General features: G+C 44.4%; 1 protein-coding gene across 2 annotated transcripts in view; it reads right to left on the bottom strand.

Annotated features, from left to right (window-relative positions):
• LOC124622155 (semaphorin-2A-like) overlaps positions 1-20,955 on the bottom strand; it is a 1,077,868-nt gene that overhangs the window by 750,068 nt on the left and 306,845 nt on the right. For both annotated transcript variants that reach the window (XM_047147795.1, XM_047147796.1), the window contains one exon: positions 1,598-1,632. The gene's annotated coding sequence lies outside the window, so the exon portion shown is untranslated. The remainder of the gene's footprint in view (positions 1-1,597; positions 1,633-20,955) is intronic.

Below are 20,955 nucleotides of genomic sequence, written 5' to 3' on the forward strand. Positions count from 1 at the left end.
CTATGGTCGCAGGTTCGAATCCTGCCTCGGGCATGGATGTGTGTGATGTCCTTAGGTTAGTTAGGTTTAACTAGTTCTAAGTTCTATGGGACTGATGACCTCAGCAGTTAAGTCCCATAGTGCTCAGAGCCATTCTATAGCTGTAACTTCATATTTTTATTGCCAAATAGTCGCCATGCCGCAATCTCATTAGTACAAAAATAGGGGCTAAAACTGTTTTTCATGTACTGCATAACATACTGAGGCTAATGGATAACTAATAGTGTGTTGCACAGTGTTACATATTTCTATTGCTATGTGTTGCCTTCCGCTACAGATCCATATACAGCGGAAGTGCATAATGAGTTTCATGTTTTAGTGGCCAATATTTATGAACAACTAAGCGTTTTCTGGAGCCCGTAACGGAACAAAAAGTTATCAGAACCACAGTAGTACATCGATATTACATTGCCCGGAGACGTGAGAAGGTTTTTAAAGGTGAGTAGCTACTTACTTCAGAGACTAATTTCCCAGCGGAACGATGTGCCATAACACGACCACTGCACACCGCGAGATTCAACAGCACCTGGTGACGCTGCGGGAACATGACGCGGTGAGGGAAGTGGAGAAGTGACGAATTGGGATTATTCTAGCAATTACGTGGGCAGCAAGTGGGGAAATCAGCTGACGTAAGCGACTTTGAGACAAAGAGCAGATTGTTATGGCCCAGGGCCTGGGAATGAGCATCACGGACAGGGGAAAAAGGTCGGCTTTTCGCTTCCTGCTGGAAAGTGTTTGAAGGATGGTGAAAAAGTTGTAGGCCATCCACGTCTCTTCACAAATCTGGAGATCGAGCGTTTTCGCTCTTTAAAGCAGCATAGGTGGCGGTCTGGTCAGTAGCTCACGACGGAGAACAGTGCAGGTACAAACAGAAGTATTTCGAAGCATAATTCAGCGCACACTGATCATGGGCGCAGCAGACGATCCCTAAGAATTTCCAGGGTGACCCAATATGATAGTCAGCTGTGATGCCAGTGGACTTGGATTCATTGAGATTAGATGGCGGCAGCTCAAAACAGGTGCCACTGATGCAAGCTGATGGGCTCAGTACTATGCTATGTGGGACATTCACCTAGCTTCCGCGGGACCTGTGGTAGTAATCGAAGGCACCATGACAGCCATGGACTAGATGGACATTACTGGAGACTACCTGCATGCCCGATGTCTTCGCCAACGGCGATGGCGTCTTCCAGCATGGTAATTATCGTTATTAGAAGGCCGGACCTGTGCTACAGTGGTTTTACGAGCATGATAGTACACTCACGTCGAACTCTTGGCCACCAGATTCCCCCGATGGGTACATCTTGGACGCTTGCGAACGCCAGCTAAGTCCATAAACCACAGGACAGTAACGTACGGCAACTGCGCGATCTGTGCGTAGACGTGTGGTACTACACACCTCCGGAAACCTACCAAGGGCTTGTGTCGAATCCATGAGACGTAGAATCACCACTGTATTTCGTGGACCAATACGCTTCAAAACAGATGGCGATAGTATTTTGCCTCATCAGGCTATAATATTAATTTTATCCTAGATGTAGATTTAAGTAGTACGTACCTTTAGCGGAAGTGCAGGCCCTCGTATTGCAGCGTCTGTAAAGAAAAACGTACAACCATTACTGAAGATGAGTTGTACATACAATGACTCATGGGACAGAGATATGCACATATACAGATGGCGGTACCAGCGCACACACAAGTTATAAAAGGGGAGGGACAGTTCACTGGCGGAGCTGTTATTTGTATTCAGGCGATTCATGTGAAAAAGTTTCCGACGTGATTATGGCCGCATGGCTGGAATTAACAGACTTTGAACGCGGAATGGTAAATGGAAATCGATGCGTCGGACATCCCATTTCGAACTTGGTCAATATTCCGAGATCCACAGTGTCTAGAGTGTTCCTACAAAGCCAAATGTTAGAGCATTGTCTCTCAGCACGGACAACGCAGGGACCGACGGCGTTGACTTAACGGTCGAGAGCAGCTGCGTTTGCGTAGAGTTATCAGTGGTAACAGAGAAGCAGCACTGCACGAAATAACCACAGGAATCAATGTGAGAAGTACGACGAACGTCTGCGATAGGACAGCGCTGCGAAATTTAGCGTTAATAGGCGATGGCAGGAGACGACCGAAGCAAATGGCTTTGCTAACACCGTGAAAATATCACCTGCAGTTCCTCTCTTGGACCCTAGACCACTGGAAAATCGTGGCATGGTCATTTTAGTCCAGATTTCACTTGGTAACAGGCGATGGTAGGGTTCGAGTGTGGCGCAGACCCCACAAAGCCATGGGCCCAAGTTGTCAACGAGGAGCCGTGCAAGGTGGTGCTGGCTCCATAGGTGTGTGGGCTGCGTTTACCCGGAATGGACTGGTTTCTCTGATGCAACTGAACAGATCATTGAGGTCGAAAGGGCTCTGTGTTACGGATGACAGAGCGCCATGTCTCAGGGCAACAGTTGTTCGCCATTGGTTTGAAGAACATAGTGATCAGTTTGAGCGGATCATCCAGATCGCCCGTCATGCTTCCCGTCATACATTTATGGGACATAATCGAGAGGTCAGTTCGTCCAAAATACATTCTGCACTGACAGACGGCAGTTTTGTAATCACGGACAGCTATAGAGACAGCACGGCTCAATGTTTGTGCAGAGGACTCCCGGCGACTTGTTGAGTTCAGATGGCTCCAATTTTCTGCTGCTTTTTCCTTTCATTTGCCTAAGTTTTCTGTTACACGTAGCTAATACATAATGCACACAACAACTAACTGGACTATAAATTTCCTACTTCCTGTAACGCAGTTTTAAACCTGCATCTACATCTACATCCATACTCCGCAAGCCACCTGACGGTGTGTGGCGGAGGGTACCTTGAGTACCTCTATCGGTTCTCCCTTCTATTCGGTCGAGCAGCTCCCCAACCGGCATCACGAAGCCGAGTGCACCCCGAAAAATGGCAACAGCACACGGCGTCCAGGACGGCCACCCATCAAAGCGCCGGCCACGCCCGACAGCGCCCAGCCTCGGCAATCCGACGGGAACCGGTGTCTCCACTGCGGCAAGGCCATTACCTACTTGCGACAAACTTTACACAAAATGTGAATGCGCTGGCGTAAGCTGTCGCCAGCACAGCGGATGGCAAAGACGTAACGCTAAGGTCGATAGTAGGCGCTAGATGAAGAGTGTCTATAATGAGAGAGGCCACATACACACCGACAAGCAACAGGCCGCCAACGCCCTCTCGACAGCACGTATTTAGGCGAATTCTGCCTCACTTACTCACTCTTCCAGTTCGGCGTCTGTCAGTCCATATGTAGAGCAGGTTCAGTTCACGTCACAGACCACGACAGTACATAGCGACTAGTTTACAGCCTATAGCGGGACGTATACTTACCAGCAGTGAGACTGAAGATTGTAGTAGCAAGATTACTAATACTGTCTCCAAGAGGACTATTACTGATGAGCTTGTACCACAACACATGGACTCTAGACCAGTTAAGTAAATGTTCATGTAAATAAAGAATCGTATTAATCCACGTGTGCATTTGTGTTATAGAAAGAGGATACCGTCCACCCATAACAACATCCTCTCCTTTGCTCCCTTGGTACAAGACTCTACATTGAAACCTTTACAAAAAAAAAAAAATTTCTCGCTAACAACCCCTACAATATTATGAAAGGAAAAATGTCTATCGCTTACCATTTCTGCATTGTTCAAGCAGTCAAAATACCGCACGAGGCGTGACATTATAATTTATTACTTATTTAATACTAACTGTATTCGCGACACATTTTACAGACAGTATGCACATATACCACTGAATGTAAATCCAAAATTATATCATTCTACGACACACAGTTTAGGAAATTGGGCTTCATAAACAGTCAGACGCCTGAGAAACTGCTGCATCATGCATGACGTTTAAATTTATTACTTCGTTGGAACTAACTCCGTTCGCAACACATTTGCAAACAGTATCCATGTATGTCGCTTAATGTACCTACAATATTACAGCACTGTACAACACATACTTATATGACGTCATAAACATTAAGCACAATGCCAGACGCTGCGTGTACATTTGTAAATAAATACCTGGGTAAAGCCGGGTTTCTCCGCTAATATTTAATATAAGCTTCCCTCCTCAATTTCCCAATCACTGGCGACAAATATCCCATAGGGTGGAGAATAGAGAGCAGTCGCATCTTGGTGACATTTCCAGTGCTGTTTTTTACACTTAAACTGATGTAGTACAGTAGAAGAAGAGAAACTACAGCTTTCCTCCGCCTGGTTTGTTTTTGATCACTTGTAATGAATGTGTCAAAATAATCAGTTTTCCTTAATTGCGCGCTATTCCCCCACTTTCCTGTACTTATTCGTCTAACGTGATATTTCACTTATGTTAACTAAAACAGTTAAAGTACTTATGATGGAGTAGACTGGACTTCATTAGCGCGTTCTTGGGGGGCTAAAAGTATTGCATATTCTTCTAATTTCTGTTTGGAATCCGTGTAATAGATCTGGACTTGATTCACCATTATGTCTTATGGCTGACGATAGTTGGTTTGTGCAGAAATGATATGGCTTGAAGGAATCCCAGTCTTATTTGATCCATGTGAACTTTGTTTGCAGACGAATGCAAATTTTTTTACTAGGTGTGACAATCCCCCTTCCCTCTGCCTGCTCTGCCATGCTCCCAGTGTTCGCTTAAGGCTGGAACTCTGCGATGGGAAACACGTGGCAAATCGCCGCGCGTCAGACTAGCAGCAGAAACACAGAGCTAGACTCCTAATCAAATTTCCCGCCGGGAAGCCTGTATCTGAGCCTTGCACACACCCCAGCTTTCCTTCAGAAATGATTGTGATCAGACGTTTCTCCCTTTGCATTTCTGGAAAGAGCTCATTAGAAGGTTAGAGGGAAGTAGAATATGAAACTGAGTCTTGAGCTCCTGATTTCGGCAGGATTTTGAGAGAAGTGCACTACCTACCGGAAGACACGACTCGGACACATCTGTAATCTTCGCCAGCAGCGCGCGCCGCGTTAGTACACCACATCTTAGGTCGTCACAGACTTCGACAAGTGTACCGGGTATGCCTTACGCCGTCGGTACACGAATCGTGCGCTCGAACGCTGAGCGTTGAGCGTGCCGAGTTTCTGACGTCATAGCGTGAAAAAAGCACGTTTGGGGTGTCTCTCCGAACGTGCAGCATTATATCCAGCATGTCAGATATTCTGAACGTGTCTCTGAAAGTTGACCAATGAGATGGAGCAACGCCACCTACGTCGGATGTTTCTACAGTGCAGAGTCGCGGGACGCCATGTTGTCTTTGAGTTGAAGCCCATGAGTGTATACACAGTGTTTCTAAGCACCAGAAAATTTCAGATCTCCTGAAAATCCGTAATTAGTTTTGCGATTTGTTGCAATAAAATGACGGGAAACGTCATGTTGATGGTTAAAGAATTATTGTAACTTGCGTAATATGAAAGTATGCCCTTTCAAGGTAACGGAATATTGAGGATCTAACAAAAACGCATTGTTATTAGTGCAATTTGTTATAATTAAATGTCAGTTAATAACGTATCTCCAACTAAAGCTTTCAGGAAGTGGTAAGATGCACAAAAGATCATAAATTACTTATGGTCGATATAGCGGTAATCAGTAAAGACGCAGGGAAGAACTGGGACATGAGATGCGTTACTTGGAACTAATTTTTTTCCTGACCTTGGCTTTCTCTAATAGTTCTGATACTTTCTTACTAGCTTAACAGAAGAATATTCTATAACTTCGATGTTATGTAAATATAAGTGGGCTCTTTCTGTGGTGTGAGTTTGTTCGACCGGCTTTATTTCACTATTTGCAGTAAAATGTTTGGCACTTCCCTGTTTCAAGTCTTGTATTTCACGTGTTGTAATGATTCTGCTACTGAGTAGGAACAATTATGGCGTCTAGGTTTCACTGAAAAGTGAGGATGATTAAATAATTTTTACCTTATGTGGAGAAATGTTGTAAATCTGCATCGTACTATTTGTAATGCCACTTTTACATACCGATGTCCTTACTAACTTTCCTTTTGTCTTATAACATGTCAATAGATATTGAAGCTTTTATTTATGTGTACTAGAGACAGAACAACATGACTAGTATATGGACAAGGGAGGAAATGTGCGTTTTAATAGAGCATGTTAATAGATATTGAAATTTTTATTCATGTGTACTAAAGACAGAACAACATAACTAGTATATGGTCAAGGGAGGAAATAGGCGTTTTAATAGAGCTACCATAGAAATTTTGCACCCATCCATTTATAGAAACGAACTACACTCACGCTCATAAATTAAGGATAATGCTGATACATGGTGAAACAACCCTGGTGGGCGGTTTGCGGGTTTAAATCACATGGGGGTATGACCATGCGGTGCATTTGACCTGTGGTCGTCGCGCGGTGGCGCTGGCAGCAGTCCACATACGGAGAGGTGTGTTGGTGCATGTCAGAGTACGGTGCAGCGAGTAAGTGTGCAGACGTTTTCAGACGTGCTAATGGTGACTGTGTGTTTAAAATGGCTCAAAGAACACATATTGATGACGTTATTAGGAGTAGAATACTAGGGCGACTGGAGGCTGGTCAAACACAGCAGGTCGTAGCACGGGCCCTCCGTTTCCTACAAAATGTGGTCTCAACATTATGGCAACGATTCCAGCAGACAGCAAACGTGACCAGGAGCTACAGTAAGGGACGCCGACACTGTACAACACCACAAGAAGACCGATATCTCACCATCAATGCCCGCAGACGGCCACGGAGTACTGCAGGCAGCCTTGCTCGGGACCTTACCGCAGCCACTGGAACAGTTGTCTCCAGACACACAGTATACAGACGACTGAACAGACATGGTTTATTCGCCTGGAGACCTGCAAGGTGCATTCCATTGACCCCTGGTCACAGGAGAGCCCGTAAAGCCTGGTGTCAAGAATGCAGTACATGGTCATTGGAACAGTGGTCCCAGTTTATGTTCACAGACAAGTCCAGGTATAGTCTGAACAGTGATTCGCGCCGGGTTTTCATCTGACGTGAACCAGAAACCAGATACCAACCCCTTAATGTCCTTGAAAGGGACCTGTTGGAGGTGGTGCTTTGATGGTGTAGGGTGGGATTATGATTGGTGCACGTACATCCCTGCATGTCTTTGACAGAGGAACTGTAACAGGTCAGGTGAACCGGGACGTCTGCATGTCCGCCTTTTCAGTGGTGCAGTAGGTCCCACTTTCCTCCAGATGGATGATAACGCACGGCCTCACCGATCTGCCATCGTGGAGGAGTACCTTGAAAAGGAGTACCTTGAAACAGAAGATATCAGGCGAATGGAGTGGCCAGCCTGTTCTCCAGACCTAAAACCCATCGAGCACGTCTGGGATGCTCTCGGTCGACGTATCGCTGCACATCTTCAAACCCCTAGTACACATCAGGAGCGCCGAGTGGCACTGGTGCAAGAATGGGAGGCTATACCCCAGAAGCTGCTCGACCACCTGATCCAGATTATGCCAACCCATTGTGCGGCCTGTGTACGTGTGCATGGTGATCATATCCCATATTGATGTCGGGGTACATGCGCAGGGAGCAGTGAGGTTTTGTAGCACATGTGTTTCGGGACGGTTATCTCAACTTATCACCAATACCGTGGACTTCCCGATATGTGTCGTGTGTGTTCCCTATGTGGCAGCGCCTGTTTTGTGTAGTGCCACGTTGTGTGGCACCACATTCTGCAATTATCCTTAATTTATCAGTATGAGTGTATATACATGCACATGCGCAAAACCACTGAGCTCTGTGCCTCCCGCTGTAATAGCCAGCATCTAATAGTTGCGAGCGTAACACAAATCTGTGCGAGTGCAGGCATCAGCGGCCGTTTCCATCTTCAGTAAAACTTCTCCGGCTACGTGAACGCTTCGTCATTTTACTTAGTCCACTGTTTCGGCCACTGTTGGAAATCGTCTCAGTTGTCAATAAGACTGAAGCTCTGTTTCGATTAGCAGTAGTGTGGTGGCGGGTTTAAAGTCTTTTATTGCTATTAGCTGGTACTACCGATTGAGGCACATATCAGTATAGTGACACAGTACTGCTCCCGCGGCACCGTGAAGCAACTGAGATAACACAGTGTGTAACCAACCATCAGCCGGATCTTGTAAGATTTCAAATTGTGCAAAGACTTGCAACTTGCTTTAAATGTACAGAAATGTAAAATTATGGACTTCACAAAATGAAATAGGTATTCTACGACTATAGTACCCACCGGTTACAGTTAGAACAGTTCAACACATAGAAATCGCCGGGTGTAAACTTTGTAGGGCTACGAAATGGGGCGATCTCACAGACTGTTGCAGATAAAGCAGGTGGCAGGCTTCGATTAGTTGGTACATTACTATAGAAATGTGATTATTCTACAAAGGAAATTGATTAAGAATCATTCGTGCGGCCCATGGTAGAATATTGCTCAAGTGTGTGGGATCCATACCAAATGAGACTAACAGGGAATACTGAACGTATACAGAGAAGGGCAGCACGAATGGTCACAGTTTTGTTTGAACCTTGGTACAGTGCCACAGACATACTGAAGAAATTGAACTGCCAAATGCTTGAAAATAGCCCCAAACTGTCCAGAGAAAGCCTAATTACAAAGTTGTAAGAATCGTCTTTAAATTATGAATCTAGGAATATACGGCAACCTCCTACCTGTCACTCCTGTAGGAATTCTGAGGACATTTGCACAGAGGCATATGAACAGTCAGTCATTCTTCCCGCCCTCCTTACGGTAAATGAAAGGGAAGAAGCCCTAATAACTCGATGCAATGGGAAGTACCCTCTGCCGTGCACTTCACAATGGTTTCTCAGAGTATGGGTGTAGATGGACATATAGAGAAACAGGGTGAACGAGATCTCCACCTGCAAAATTTCGGAAGTTGCTCCGCGAGATTTTCTGATTATTTTGATACAAGGACCTCGTGGTCTCCGATCACTCGTTACAGAGCAGAAATTTAATATGATTTATTCGTTTCTTTGTTCAGATTACCATTGTTTCATTGAAAATACCATGGAAACTGCGACTAGCTTGCAGTGTGCAATCACCAAAACATAAAACACAAAACAAAACATAATGCATCAGTACTCAGACCGTACACGTACACTATCGTCGTACTAGCGCCTCTCCTGTACTCGTGACCGTATCAGGTGGATCATAGACTACTGGAAAACAATGGCCTGGTCAGATGAGTCGCAATTTCTGTCCGTGAGCAGTACACTACCTAATAAATGCGGAATTATACCTTTACAGCCATTGATGAAAATGTCGACCATTTTCACCGTGGCAGACTGTATGGAGACGCACTATCGACTATGTCACACGTTCAAGAATCCCTGGAGTTTGATGTACTACTTCGTTGGCTGCGACAATCCTAGCATCTTCCGTGATCTACGGTACGACCCTAGAAGCACGTCTGTGAATTCATTATACGTCTGTTGTCTTTCTTATTTGACAAGGACTCCAAATAATGGAACAGTACCATAGATATCGGCGATTACAAACTGAGATAACAAAAATCATGGGATAGCGATACGCTTATATACAGATGGCAGCAATATCGTGTTTACAAAGTATAAAAGGGCTGTACATTAGCGAAGCTGATATCTGAGTAGCCGAGATTCAAATTCCGCTAACTACATGACAGCTGAAACAGATAATAGCGAAAATACCACTCTAGCCAAGTTATTAAAGGTGAACTCTTCACTTCTTTTTTGAAAGCAAGTAAAATGATAAATAATTACTCGGTATTAATGGCTGAGATACGCGATAATGTTTTATACGTTAAAATCTTAAGTGAAATATTGAAGTAAGGTTTTTTGCACCCGATTTATGCAGTTATCAGGTTTTGCTAACGCAAAGATCCAATTATGAAACAAACATTCGGTTGCAAAACCCACTATTCGGTGATATGTTAAGAATGACAGAAGGATGGAATTTAATTACTGCGAATGTGAACAAAATACGTTTTATTTGAAAGCGAAGTCTGAAAGTTCAACAAAATTGGCATATAAAAACACAAAGGTGACATTATTTTACCAGAAAATTCTGACTTATTTAACATCAAAACGAGAACAGAAATGAATATTCATCATTAGTTTTTTTTTAAAATACACGATCGTGGTTTGAAAAATATTGTAGAAAATGATATAAGCATATGTCATAACAAATAGTGTCAACGCAGTTTTCATTGCATAACATTAGCTTACTAATACATTTCATGTTCTTATCTTTCTGTTTTGGAAACATTTCTTTTCCACTGAGCACGACGCCGCTTCCTTTCCCGGGAGGGATCGTCGTTCTCGTCATTTTCAAACTATTACTACGGGTTCGATTTCTTGCTGAATTCCTATTATTCCGATTAGTCCCACTTCGTTTGTGCCATCTTCGTCATTTAAACTGCCCACAAAATTACTAATTTCTTTCAAAACACTCACGTTAATACGTCACCAGATTCACTGTTGACCAGTTGAAATGTGCTTTACCGGCGTATATTTTGACAACGCATCGGCAGCGAGAGCTTCACCGTTGGTTACGCGTTCGCTAAAGCGCAGCCACCCTAACTCTGAATAAGAAAAGTATCTCTTCCAATCCTAACAAACTGAAATATAGCTTTGAGTGTCTAAGGTAGATTGGTAAGTCTGATATCAGTTGACGTGATTTGCATCGGACTTGAAACAGCTGTTGAACTTGGCGGGTTTTGTAAACGTTGGACATTTAGCGACCTTTTGCACCCGAAGAGAATGTGCAGTTAGCGGCTTTTGCAACTAAACACGATTTTCTACATCCATTTTTAACGGTTTATAGCGGGATTTGCAGCTGAAACCTATTCCACCGTTTAGGCGATGAAAAAATCTACACAGCAGTGTGCTCATGTCAGAATCGACAAAAAATGCCTTTAGCGGCTTTTATATCTGGGCTACTCATTTATACCCAGGTGATTCACGTGGAAAGGTTTCCGGTGTGGTTACGGCCGCAATACAGGAATTAACACACTTTGAATGCGGAATGGTAGCTGGAGCTGGAAGAATGGTACATTCCATTTTGGAAGTCGTTAGGAAATTCAGTATTCCGAGAACCACAGTGTCAAGAGTATTCCGAGAATCAGGATTTCAAGCATTACCGCTGAGCACGGACAACGCAGTGACCGATGTCCTTCACTTAACGACCGAGGGAAGCGGTGTTTGAGTCGAGTTGTCAGTGCTAACAGACAAGCAACACTGTGTGAAATAACTGTAGAAATCAATGTGAGACGTGCGGCGAAATTTGTCGTTATTGGGCTGCGGTCCACAGCTCGTGGTCTTGCGGTCTTTCCACTGTGACGTTGCTTGCGGGAATAGAAAACAAATATTCGCATAATTTTAGCAGTTGGCATTTGCCTTCAGGATTTTCGGTTTCCTTCAGAAAATAAATCCACCTTTCTACCGCAGAGTGTTTAGACTTCCATTCTTCTGATTCACGCTTAGTTCCTAAAAAGATATATTCCCGAAAACAATTGTCGCCTGATATCTTTACACCATTTTTCGTAAGGTATATAATAGTATTTTCAATCATCACCCAATCTGGCTTTCAGATGGAGTCATCTAATCAAGTACTTGATTTTTATTGGAAGAAACAGCTCCTTCCTCTGACTAATCAAATGCTGTGGTATAGAAAGCCATTTTCTCTTCCTCAAATTTCGAAATCAAATTAATTATTTCTTGGTTAGCGTTCTCATTATTTAATTTGTTCAAATTCATTTTGATTTGCATGCCAATAAAATTGATAGTCTTCCTTTCATTAAGACATTTTTGAATGTCGATTAATATATTGCTTATTTCAATTATCGCTTTTTATATTTTTTCAAACAGAGCCAAGTTTGACTGCGGAAACATGAAGTAAATTTCACTGATCGGACAGCTGAAAAAATCTTAAATTATTTTCGGTGGCCTGACTTCGGAGGAAAAAATTGTTTTAGCGGAATCCAAAGCTTAAGAATTCTCTCACCTGCGGGCATTAACGACAGCCATCTTGCTTTTGAGTGAGATAGAAGAGTCTAATGATGGACATCAACATATAAGCAGAAATCGTTTAGCTTCTCTGTCCTTACCGTGTAGGCTATGTTGAAAAACAATGTTCTCGTGACTATTATTTCAATATCGACGGCTAAGACTCTAGCAGCTCTTGGTATGGTATTGTGGAGAATATGGGCTGGGCATCTAATTACTTCGACTGTTTTTCCTGTTTTTCTTTAACTTGGTGAACCACCTTCCGCTGGCCGCGTCAATGAAGCACCCCGAATTTGGTACTGGTACTGTCTCCACAAAAAGCGATTAATTTATTTAATGGAATCTGCAGTTGTCTTAAATGCCTAGACAAAATTTTGCAGTTGTCTCCGATGTTTCGTTATTCAGCGAATCGGTCTTCAACACCTTCCATTGGATTTGATTAGTTTGCGTATAGTATTGAACAACTACAGGGAACATCTTTTCAGCCTTGTGATTCGATGCATCTGTGCCTAAGCCGTAAAACGAAAATTCTTGCAACTGTTTTACGCATTTTGACACGGAGCGTGGCGCAAGAATATTTTTGACGATCTCCGTAGCTTTTGTCCTGGCTGCAGAGAGCTTCGCGGCGACTTTGGAGTCAGGGTACATTGCGGCATTCAGTCAATAGATTTTAAGGACTGATGATGCTTGTCAACTTTATAAGCTGTTCGATTCCCGGCGGGGTCAGGGATTCTTCCTGCCTCGAGATGACTGGGTGTTGTGTGTCTTTCAACATCATTTCATCCTCATTCACTCGCAAGTCGCCGTAATGGCGTTAAAGAACTTATGGAGCGGCGGCCGAACCCCCCCGCGAGGGGTCTCCCGGGCACCAATGCCATCCATACGCTCATCATCAATTGGGCTGTGGCAGCAGACATCCAAAGAACAGCAGCGCTTTTCCTCACAGATTCCTTTAGCGCGAAAGCGTGGCGATGATACTCATCCGTTTCCTGTGACATACGCTACAAGACATATGCTGTGTCTAATTGCGTGGTTTTCTATAAAAATTCCGAGAGCTTACATCAGTAGAAGAGTAATCAGTATACTGCTTCCTCATCTTTTCTTGTTGTTGTTGCTGTTGTTGTTATTACCGTTGTTGTGGTGATGGCGGTTTCCCTTCCGAAGACTGGTTTATTGCAGCTCGCCAGTTTATTCTATCTTGTGCAAGTCTCTTCTAACATGAAGATAAAATTTGAGAGACTGAAGTCCACACGGGGGCTTAGGAACAGTAGTTCTTTCAGCGCACCATTCGCGGCTGGAACAAGAATGAGGGATTAGCAGTGGTACACCAACTACCCTACACCACAATCCGTAAGATGGATTGAAGAATACACAGGGTGCTCGGAAATTTCCGTTACAAACTTCTAGGACTTGTAGAAGGGTGTGAGTACATAAAATCGTAACTAGTGAACCATATCCGGAAATGTACCGTTACCGTGCTACAGCCCTTTGAAAGCATGTTTGGTTCAAATGGCTCTGAGCACTATGGGACTTAACTTCTGAGGTCATCAGTCCCCTAGAACTTAGATCTACCTAAACCCTACTAACCTAAGGAAATCACACACATCCATGCCGGAGGCAGGATTCGAACCTGCGATGGTAGCGGTCGTGCGGTTCCAGACTGCAGCGCCTAGAACCGCTCGGCCACCCCGGCCGGCGAAAGCATGTTTGCTAAGTAGGTTTGCAACATGGTGCTCATGTAGGGGGGAGGGGGTTACGTCGGGTTCTCTGACGTCATATGACGTCTGCCCTATCCCTGTGATCTGATTCAAGTCTCATTCACGTGTCTGTGAGTATTAGAGCAACATGGTTGAGTACGCATTTGCAGAATACACCGACATGATCCTTCTGTACGGCGAAGTTCCCGGTAAAGGAAGAGCTGCTCGTCATCTTTATCAAGATCGTTATCCACAACTTTCGACTCCATCGCATACCCTTTTCGCCGCAATTAAGCAACAGTTTCGAGAGAGATGTACCCTGATCAGGCACGACTGTGGTGCTCCAAGAAACACCGTACTCCCCGACTTGGAAGAGGCTGAGCCGGCCGGAGTGGCTTGCGGTTCTAGGCGCTACAGTCTGGAGCCGAGCGACCGCTACGGTCGCAGGTTCGAATACTGCCTCGGGCATGGATGTGTGTGATGTCCTTAGGTTAGTTAGGTTTAATTAGTTCTAAGTTCTAGGCGACTGATGACCACAGAAGTCGCATAGTGCTCAGAGCCATTTGAACAATTTTTTTTTGGAAGAGGCTGTACTGGATCATTTTGAAGAGAACCCGCCAACGAGTACACGAGCAATTCCGCGTGCGCTGCACGTTGCTCCCATAACCTTCTGGTATGTTCCAGATGGTCGACAACTACACCCATTCTACTCCAACACTGCATGCCACCTGTAACACTCACAGACGTGTGAAAGAGGTTCGAATCAGGTCAGAGAGGTAGGATATACATCAAATGACATCAGCCAGTCCGATGTAAGCACTCGCACGTCCCACCATGACTACCCTGTTTCTGCGCGGAGTGGCGGCGCGGTTTCATGCGCCATGTCACGGATTGCGCGGCCCCTCCCACCGGAGGTTCGAGTCCTCCGTCGGGCATGGGTGTGTGTGTTGTCCTTAGCGTAAGTTCGTTTAAGTTAGATTAAGTAGTGTGTAAGCCTAGGGATCGATGACCTCAGCAGTTTGGTTCCATAGGATCTTACCACAAATTTCCAAATTTTTATGTACTCACTCTACTCTGCAAATTCTAGAAATTTGTATCGGTGATTTCCGAACACCCCATAGGTGTAGATTTAGTACGTCGATTGAGTTTGCAAGATCCCCTCGCTTCTAAACTGATACTGTTGTTACTCAGCTTAGCTGCGAGTCCGTAGACATGTGACGTACATTATAACTGGTCAGCATTTCCACCCGGGATTTGCGAGTGTTAGTCGGACCTTCCTTGATCCGCCCTGGTGGGTGGTGTCGTCGGATTTCCTCCTGCCTGTGCGCTGTGCAGCTCTCGTAAATGTCGTCCCGTGCAGATTCTTTATTGGCGCATTGGATGTCTCTGTCGGTGGAAGCTAATTATCTGAAATTGCTGTCGATGGTCTTCGGGGTATCTATTTACTCGAAGTTAACATTCATAATGCCGTAATATCACTTTTATTCCTTTTACATCAATAATGAAACACTCATTCACAAACTACTAGTAACCGAGAGCATGGCTACCATCGAACCAGACAGGAAGAGCTCTTAACGGCGACTGCCGACTTTGGCGCGCAGTCCGTATCTCTTACTAATTTCATGACAGTTCGTGGATTTCCGGTCAAGTTCGTACTTACTAATGAACGGTGGTGAATTTTAACGAGGCAAAATTATGATACATAGTTTTAAACATCCAGAGGCTCCTCCTAGTATTCTTGTTGTCATAAATGACTTTGATTATTAAATATAAATAAACAAAATCGGTGACTTTGGTGCCAAGATGGCGGTACTTCCCGTCATGTATATTTCCCAGGCTGACGCTTGTTGCTAAGGTCCAGCGCCTAGCCCCACCCCACTACGCGCGACATATGGTCGCTTCGTCACCTAGCCAGCCAGCGTGGGAAATGCTCCCCGACTCTTGGTTCAAATGGCTCTGAGCACTATGGGACTTAACATCTATGGTCATCAGTCCCCTAGAACTTAGAACTACTTAAACCTAATTAACCTAAGGACATCACACAACACCCAGCCATCACGAGGCAGAGAAAACCCCTGACCCCGCCGGGAATCGAACCCGGGAACCCGGGCGTGGGAAGCGAGAACGCTACCGCACGACCACGAGATGCGGGCCCCCGACTCTTGGCCGGCTACGGACTACAGCACTTCCTAACTATCGTGAATCCATCAAGAAGAGACAATAATTTATTAAAACTCGTAAAAATGTCTTCCTCACGTGAGAGGCACCTTACAAGTTGTGGCGGTGATACAGTAGGTGGGTGCCAAGTAAAAAACTGTAGCCTTCATAATGTAGGTTTGTGAATTCTTTACTTCACCAGGGAATGATTTCCGTACACAATTAATCAAAGGTGCCGTATATGTGCAGCATGTAGCGAGCTCTCCAGTGACTGTTCGCAAGTCTCCTTTATGGTTTCTAAAGAGTGCGAAGATTCACTTACTACACTGAACGAATGCGTCGCCCTTGACATAACCTGTTTGTTCGCATGAGCGTGACGACGCGACGGAGCAGCGAGGAATGGTTCAGACGGCTGTGCTACTTGGAGCCACACATCAGCGGACGGGAGCGTACGGCGGAGCGCGGCACAGTCAACAGGCTGCAGGCATCGCGATAAGAGGCCCGGCTGGGGCTGCCGCTGCCCCTGCAGGCGGTCTAGTCTGAGCGCTCCAATATACTGGTGTGCTCGCTGCCCGCCTCTTTGGAATTCCCCGTTTCTGGAGGAGTCCGGCTGTAGCAAAAAACAGATGCACCAGCAGCAGCTGGAGTCGCTGCCTCTGTCCGCAGATGAGGTATCCCCACTGGACGACACACTGCCGGACAGACTGAACGAGGTGGCGCACTGATTGAAGTACTAAAGGCAACAGCCCAGCGCCCTTTGCTTAGCTAGCCCTTCATTCGGTTTTTCCTAAGCACGGATGTGAGGTCTTCAAAATTACAGACCAATATCCTTAACATCAGTTTGTTGCAGGGTTCTCGAACATATTCTCAGTTCGAATGTAATGAATTTCCTTGAGACTGAGAAGTTGCTGTCCATGCATCAGCACGGCTTTAGAAAGCATCGCTCCTGCCAAACGCAACTCGCCTTTTTTTCACATATCTTTCGAACCATGGATGAAGGGTATCAGACGGATGCCATATTCCTTGACTTCCGGAAAGCGTTTGACTCGGTGCCCCAGTGCAGACTCCTAACTAAGATACGAGCATATGGGATTGGTTCCAAAATATGTGACTGGCTCGAAGACGTCTTAAGTAATAAAACCCAGTACGTTGTCCTCGATGGTGAGTGTTCATCGGAGGTGAGGGTATCATCTGTAGTGCCCCAGGGAAGTGTCGTAGGTCCGCTGTTGTTTTCTATCTACATAAATGATCTTTTGGATAGGGTGGATAGCAACGTGTGGTTGTTTGCTGATGATGCTGTGGTGTACGGGAAGGTGTCGTCGTTGAGTGACTGTAGGAGGATACAAGATGACTTGGACAGGATTTGTGATTGGTGTAAAGAAAGGCAGCTAACTCTAAATATAGATAAATGTAAGTTAAAGCAGATGAATAGGAAAAAGAATCCCGCAATGTATGAATATACCATTAGTAGTGTAGCGCTGGACACAGTCACGTCGATTAAATATTTGGGCGTAACTTTGCAGAGCGATATTAAGTGGGACAAGCATGTAATGGCAGTTGTGGGGAAGGCGGATAGTCGTTTTCGGTTCATTGGTAGAATTTTGGGAAGTTGTGGTTTACATGTAAAGGAAACCGCTTATAAAACACTAATACGACCTATTCTTGAGTACTGCTCGAGCGTTTGTGATCCCTGTCAGGTCGGATTGAGGGAGGACATAGAAGCAATTCAGAGGCGGGCTGATAGATTTGTTACTGGTAGGTTTTATCATAACGCGAGTGTTACGGAAATGCTTCAGGAACTCGGGTGGGAGTCTCTGGAGGAAAGGAGGCGTTCTTTTCGTGAATCGCTAATGTGGACATTTAGAGAACCAGCATTTGAGGCTGACTGCAGTACAATTTTACTGACGCCAACTTATATTTCGCGGAAAGACCACAAAGATAAGAGAGATTAGGGCTCGTACAGAGGCATATAGGCAGTCATTTTTCCCTCGTTCTGTTTGGGAGTGGAACAGGGAGAGAAGATGCTAGTTGTGGTACGAGGTACCCTCCGCCAAGCACCGTATGATGGATTGTGGAGTATGTATGTAGATGTAGAGATGAGACGGTAGTCCACTTGATCAGATCTACTTCCTTTTTTATACATGGGAGGTAGCTGTGCTGTTTTACAGTCACATATCCGTTCAAGCAATCTGTAGGGAAATCTGGCCATATGTGAAGTTATGCTGAGGTGACAAGTCACGGGATACCTCTTAACATCGTGTCAGGCACCCTTTTGCCGGCGTACTGAAGCCACTCGCAGTGGCGTGGATTCAACAAGTCGTTGGAAGTCCCCTGCAGAGAAATTGAACCATGCTGCCTCTGTAGTGTTGCCATTGCAAGGTTTTGTGCATTGTAAGAGGTCCATGACTAAGGAATTTATTGCTAGCGCACTCGAGCAGATGTAATTTCGATGGATTGCTCACGCGCTGCCTGCGATATGTAAGCTATAAGAGAATATCCGACCAGAGAGCAGTGTTGGCTGCAGTAAGAGCAGTGTTAGTAGGAGTACGTACTAGATAGCAGTCGTGTGTATGGAGTTCGCAAGGCCGGTCGTGGGGAGCGATGGCGGTGCCTGAGCGATCAGTATAAGGTAAAAACAGCCGCGCGCATATGTAGTTTGTTACAACAAAATTTGTACTATTGCTACATCAAGTCCCATGTAAATGTTTTAGAAAATCTTTTGCTAATAATCTTTTTTATAAAATTAACTTTTCTGACAATCATTCATTTGAATTTAAAGAATTTACTAATTTCTGCAATCCATGGTCATCCCAATAACCGTAAAGAAAAAACAGTTGTTTCTTTTTATACATGACAAATTTAGCGGCCAGCATTGGACTGGGCTGTGCCAGAAATTTTTTTATAGGAGCAGATATATACGCGTTATCTGGCGACTTCGTTGAGGTAAGAATTTTCAATTTATTCAGAATGATTTTTCAGGGCCATGTCGCTGCATTGCTGATGTCCAGATTTACCAGTTTACGTTCACAGTCAGTTAATTAATGATAGGTTATATATGCGAATCACAATTTTATTGAGAGATTAGTCACATTTTATTATTGGTAGGTTACGGAATTTGTCTGTGGGGAGGTTACACTTGGTGTGAATGGTATAAATATTTTATCTGTTGGGAGGTTACAGCATGAAGTGACCTCTCGGTTATGTCCCATAAATATTAGATGGGATTCGTGTCAGGTCATCTGCGTGGCCAAATCATCACTCAAATTGCCCAGAATGTTATTCAAATCCACCGTGAACAACTGTGGCCCGGTGACATGGCGCATTGTCATCCATAACAATTCTGTCCTTGTTCGCGAACGTGAAATCCATGAATGGCTGCAAATGGTCACCAAGTACCTGAACATATCCAGGACCCAGTCCATTCCACGTAAACGCAGCCTACACCATTATGGAACCACTACTTTCACGCACACTGTCTTGTTGATTACTGGGGCTCCCGGATTCGCAGGCTCTGCGCCACACTCGACGCCTACCGTCAGCTCTTACCAACCGACATCGGGAAGCATCTGACCAGGGGCCAACCGATACGGTCACGAGGCCAGGAGAGGCGCTGCAGCTTGGGTTTTCGTATCTAGCTGGGACCGCTAATTGCCGGGAAGTAGTTGGTACACCATATTTTTCGGAAGACCTTTACCAGCAAGTCTTTCTCCCTTTTACATATTAATAAAACTCCATGCAAGTCAACTTGTAGTTAAACGTGGCACTGTATGACTGATTCCACAGTCCCTGGCAGCAGTCGATTTCTTTCATCAATCCACTGGGCCGACATCAGCGAAACTACTCTTTCCACTGTGACGTTGCTTGCGGGAATAGAAAACAAATATTCGCATAATTTTAGCAGTTGGCATTTGCCTTCAGGATTTTCGGTTTCCTTCAGAAAATAAATCCACCTTTCTACCGCAGAGTGTTTAGACTTCCATTCTTCTGATTCACGCTTAGTTCCTAAAAAGATATATTCCCGAAAACAATTGTCGCCTGATATCTTTACACCATTTTTCGTAAGGTATATAATAGTATTTTCAATCATCACCCAATCTGGCTTTCAGATGGAGTCATCTAATCAAGTACTTGATTTTTATTGGAAGAAACAGCTCCTTCCTCTGACTAATCAAATGCTGTGGTATAGAAAGCCATTTTCTCTTCCTCAAATTTCGAAATCAAATTAATTATTTCTTGGTTAGCGTTCTCATTATTTAATTTGTTCAAATTCATTTTGATTTGCATGCCAATAAAATTGATAGTCTTCCTTTCATTAAGACATTTTTGAATGTCGATTAATATATTGCTTATTTCAATTATCGCTTTTTATATTTTTTCAAACAGAGCCAAGTTTGACTGCGGAAACATGAAGTAAATTTCACTGATCGGACAGCTGAAAAAATCTTAAATTATTTTCGGTGGCCTGACTTCGGAGGAAAAAATTGTTTTAGCGGAATCCAAAGCTTAAGAATTCTCTCACCTGCGGGCATTAACGACAGCCATCTTGCTTTTGAGTGAGATAGAAGAGTCTAATGATGGACATCAACATATAAGCAGAAATCGTTTAGCTTCTCTGTCCTTACCGTGTAGGCTATGTTGAAAAACAATGTTCTCGTGACTATTATTTCAATATCGACGGCTAAGACTCTAGCAGCTCTTGGTATGGTATTGTGGAGAATATGGGCTGGGCATCTAATTACTTCGACTGTTTTTCCTGTTTTTCTTTAACTTGGTGAACCACCTTCCGCTGGCCGCGTCAATGAAGCACCCCGAATTTGGTACTGGTACTGTCTCCACAAAAAGCGATTAATTTATTTAATGGAATCTGCAGTTGTCTTAAATGCCTAGACAAAATTTTGCAGTTGTCTCCGATGTTTCGTTATTCAGCGAATCGGTCTTCAACACCTTCCATTGGATTTGATTAGTTTGCGTATAGTATTGAACAACTACAGGGAACATCTTT

The sequence above is a fragment of the Schistocerca americana genome, chromosome 7 (genome assembly GCF_021461395.2).
Source record: "Schistocerca americana isolate TAMUIC-IGC-003095 chromosome 7, iqSchAmer2.1, whole genome shotgun sequence".
Taxonomy (NCBI): Eukaryota; Metazoa; Arthropoda; class Insecta; order Orthoptera; family Acrididae; genus Schistocerca; species Schistocerca americana.